We start from the raw sequence: 4,575 nt of genomic DNA on the forward strand, positions 1-4,575 counted from the left end.
GACGAACTTGTTGGTAGAACTTCATCCTATTCAGCAGACGGAGTCCACGGGTGTAGCATTTTGTCTAGTACACCCAACACCACCTGAGGATCCAATTCACTGTTAGAAAGTTAGAAATTGATATTACAGGTTCCTTATAGTGCAAACCAAAGCTGCTACTCCAATAACCATCAAATGAAACCATGTTTTCTAAAATTAAAGGGTCTGATTGATATTGGTCCTTCTTTTGACAGATATAATATGTATACTGACTTGTTATTTTCTTCTCTAGCAAGCACTACGGCGTCAACTTTGTGGTGGCCGACGCGACGGCCATCTAGCATGACTTCTTCGCCAAGAACAACCTCAGCATGGACATCACGCCGGAGCTTGGCTAGATGTACACATATTTTTTTTACAACCTCTGCGTGCATATTTTTTTTACAATGCACCAAAGTTTCTTGTTTCTGTTGTGAAAGTAATGTAAATGGTGTTACATAGTTCTGAATAAAAATGCAAATAACTTGTGAATTTGTATTCATGTTGTATAAGTCTCGACAAAGTTAATTTGCATAATCCTCGACCTCCTCCTGCAATCTCTCTTTCTCCCTTTCTTCTCTGAATTTCCCGGTGTTGTATAAGTCTGTAAGATTCGGATTTTAAGAGTACTTGCTCCCTGTACTAGTTACTTCTACTATTTATTTTTAGTTGTTTAGTACTACTCTGTAGATCTGTGATACTAGTCTAGTCGCTTGTATAATTTTGTTTAATAGTGTAACCTGAAACATTGAGTAGTACCCTGTTCGCATATGTGTGATTATGTGTGTTCTGTAGTCTCTAGCTCCAGTACATGTGAACTATATGTTGTGGTGTAAATCATTTTCATTCTATCTTATAAACATGTTTCTTCAATAGCTATTTTTGTTCAAGTCTTGTTGTCATTGATGTTAGCATTTAGTTTGTCTCAAGTAAAAAAAATACTAAAAATACAATGAAGATAATCTGAACCTCCCTATGTAAAATTTAGTTTGTCTGTAATACTACTAGGAGATGGGTGAGGGACTGAAAGGATGATATGCTTCCATGAATTTATTTGTAAGAAGTTTTTCTTGGCTGTGTACAAATCAGCACAAATATGTGAGCCTCGGTTCTGAAAACTAAAGAATTCATATATTGGTAGATAGACTATGATTTAGGATATGCTAAACAGAAAGCTTTATAAGATGGAACTATCAATTCATCATGACTTCACTTTGTCCTTTAATTTAATTTAATTTAATATGGTTAGAACTACCATGGTTTTGTAAGTAGTTGGCGCATTAAGAAACAGTATGCTGGATGTTTGGCCTTGCATTCGTCCTTCCATGAATTCATGCTTGTACATTGCTAGTTATTGATTTTTTTGCAAGTCTTCTTCTTCCTCGATCTTGTGCAGCAGCAACAATTCAAGGTCATGGTCATGGAGCAGCAGCCATATATTTTTCTTCTTATTCCTCCCTGAGATGACATGAGATGAGGTTTGTTTTCCTCAACGTCAAGGTGCAGCAGCTCGATTTGATTTGATGTGATTGGATTCAGTTTCCTCATGCCTCTCTGTTTGCATTGGAGGCTCTGTTGGTCGGTCTTCAATTCTTCATGCTGCTGCTGCTACTGCTACATGAGGACCCTCTTCAATTCTGCATCCGTTGCGGCCGCCGCAGCTTCCACCTCTACCCGGCCGCATTCGCAAGTGTAAGCTCCCCCTCCCTCTGTCCTAGATCTCTAGGTCTATTGCTGTCATGCGCCATGTTCTTGATGTTGCGCGACCTCATGTGGATGCCACGAACGACGCTGCTCCTATGTGCAGATTTGTCTCGTCGTGGTTGTTCAAACTGAGATGTACCGAGTTGATTCGTCATCTCGGGTCATAAATTTTTCTGGATTCCCTGTTGTTGTAGCTTGTTGGATGCATAGTTTGATCTCCCAATGGGAATTATTAGTGAATGGTGATGTCTGTGGTCACGAGAATGGTGATGTAGTAGCTGGTATGCTTGATGCGTGTAAGTCCATCCCTTTACTGTTTTGCTAGAACCATAAATCCTGATGCGCATGATGATCATGGTCTGGTTTGTTAGATCTATTCTGCTGGTGCTTAAAATTTGACATGCCTGGATTCTAAAACAAATTTTACAGCATTCTATGTTGTAGCCAAACACTTGCTCTGTATTTTATATGAAAACCATGGTATTGTGTACCTGCCAACTACGAGTAAATTACTGCAGTTTTTAATACTTTGGTTTTTTTGATACTTTGCTGTTCGATTTACTTTTATTTTGTCCCTAAACATTTTGTTCTACAATGTGCAGATGCTGGCATTTCATTCAGGACAAAGAAGTTGGATGAAGCATAGTTTTACCTCATTGAGCTAGTTCTGGGAGTAACGAACTCCTTGTAGCAGAACTTGTACGTGTGCTAGTTCTGGGAGCTGATCCTATTTGTGTGTTATATGATGAAGCAGAACTTGTAGGGCTCCTGTGATAGACTTGGGCTGTATGTGTGTAATCTAATTATAAACTTGATGCTGATCACATTTTTATGTATGTTATATGATGTAGCAGATTGCTTCCTGCTGTTATTTGAAATATTGTGTCTGTTTTCTGTATTTGCATATTGAAATATGAAAGAACATGACCTTGACAGTAGGGTCCCACAAACTAGAACGTCACATTTGGGACCCACTTACCAGAATTTGACAATTGGCATATATTAAAAAAGAGAAACAAAGGCTACGGCCCAAAGATAAAAAGGCTATAATGTTGGGCTAGGCCCATGAAATCGACCAAAAATTGACACGAAAAAATATATAGAAAAGCTGAATTAATGGGCTAGGCCCATGTAGAAAATCGAATTGGACCGGGCTGAATCTTGTGCCACGTCAGATTGCCACGCTGGATGCCTACGTGGCCTGGGGAGGTTTCTAGTGACCAAAACGCCACAGTAGACGTATTTTGGTCATAAACGTTTGCGACCATTCCAGAAGAAAGGTCGCTATAGTCAGTTTACGACGGCCAGCTGTTGACGCTCAAAATTGGCACAGTCATAAAATTAGCATAGGTTATATCAAGAACAATTCAAACTTATGATTGGAAGTCACCTTGGAATGTCTCTCTTCGAGAAGATCAAGATGTATATCAAGATAGTCTAAAACGGAGCTCGGACTCAAAAGTTATGACAAGTTCAGAGATGCTCATGTTGACACCAGAGTAAAGAAAGGCATAAAACTCAATCAATATGGCCTCTGGTGGAATCTGTTTCAACATTAAAGTTGTGCGTCTCGTCGAAACGATTGATTTTGATATAAAAATCGTCTTAATCCGAGTTCGTATGCAACCTGTGAAGGCAAAACAAGGTCAGAAACAAAAGCTGCAGAGTCATTTCGGACCGACCGAGTTGATTTGATCGGTGAGACCGAGTTTGTCCGAAAGTTTAACAGATAGTTGGCAATGTTGACTCGGTAGGACCGAAGCAAACTAATCGGAAAGACCGAGATTGATCCAGAAAGTTACAGAAAGTTGACCACGTTCACTCGGTGGGACCGAAGCAAACCAATCGGTGAGACCGAGATTGATCCGGAAATTGCCAAAGATTCCTATCCGAGTTAGGTTAGGGTTTTTGATGTTTTGGACGGAATTTTTAGTCCTTTTCTTGTATGGGAAGTCCAGCCGCCTCTTATATATGTTGGGGGTGACGGCCGATTGAAACAACACACAATCGAACAAATCTATCTACATCTTTTACCTTTACTTTTCCTTCTCCCTTGTTCTTCTTCTTCCTCGTTCTTCGTTCGTTCTTCTTCATTGTAGGGAGGCGAACCTCGAGGCCCTAGGGGCGATCAGGTCGACCTAGGGCAGCCCATAGCCGCTACGCGCCCTGACGGGGTCCCTCCCGGGCGTGTGGGGTTTCGAGTCCTCAAAAGCGCCCGCCGGATTGTCTTGCATACCGCACTTCCGGCAGGTCTCCTTCGACGTGAGCTGTGGTGCATCACCCCCGGCGTCGAGGGTACACGGTGACGTGTTCGTGTGCGAACACACTTTTTGGCGACACCACTGGGATCGAAGCTTTGAACGGTCTCCAGCCCGTTCTTGCGACGAAGAGATCGTCATCAAGTTGCTGCAATCTACAAAGGTAATATGAATACCCAATTCCCCTTTGTAGATGCAAATAATCCATATGTTGTTGCTGAATCACCTAATGAGCATAATGTATCGGCTAGCCCTAGTTTTATCAATCATGCATGTAATTATGCGCAAGGGCCGATGCAAAGCAATCTTCATGCTTCAAATTCTTATGATTTTAGCAACGTACAACATATGTATCCAAACTCTCATGCATCGGCAAGCCCACAATTCCATATGCCAATGAACAACATGATGGGTTTGGTTAATCAATTTGAAACACCTCATGTTAAAATTTCCAATAGCATACAAGAAAGTGTTTCGCCTTTTTATTCATCGGCACCTAATTTGGAATATGTGAATACAACCTTGCCGATGGATGGGAGAATTGGCCATGCTACTGCTAGCTATTCGGCCAGTTACTCTCAACCGTCCTATGCTA

At 41.1% G+C, this 4,575-nt stretch overlaps 1 long non-coding RNA gene across 1 annotated transcript; it reads left to right on the top strand.

The window, feature by feature from the left end:
• The first annotated feature begins 1,341 nt into the window (after window positions 1-1,341).
• On the top strand, window positions 1,342-2,548 carry LOC123057435 (uncharacterized). The gene is made up of 3 exons (XR_006426845.1): window positions 1,342-1,496; window positions 1,588-1,710; window positions 2,325-2,548. It is a non-coding gene; the product is annotated as an uncharacterized lncRNA (long non-coding RNA).
• The last annotated feature ends 2,027 nt before the right edge of the window (window positions 2,549-4,575 follow it).

Source organism: Triticum aestivum, chromosome 3A, assembly GCF_018294505.1.
Source record: "Triticum aestivum cultivar Chinese Spring chromosome 3A, IWGSC CS RefSeq v2.1, whole genome shotgun sequence".
Taxonomy (NCBI): Eukaryota; Viridiplantae; Streptophyta; class Magnoliopsida; order Poales; family Poaceae; genus Triticum; species Triticum aestivum.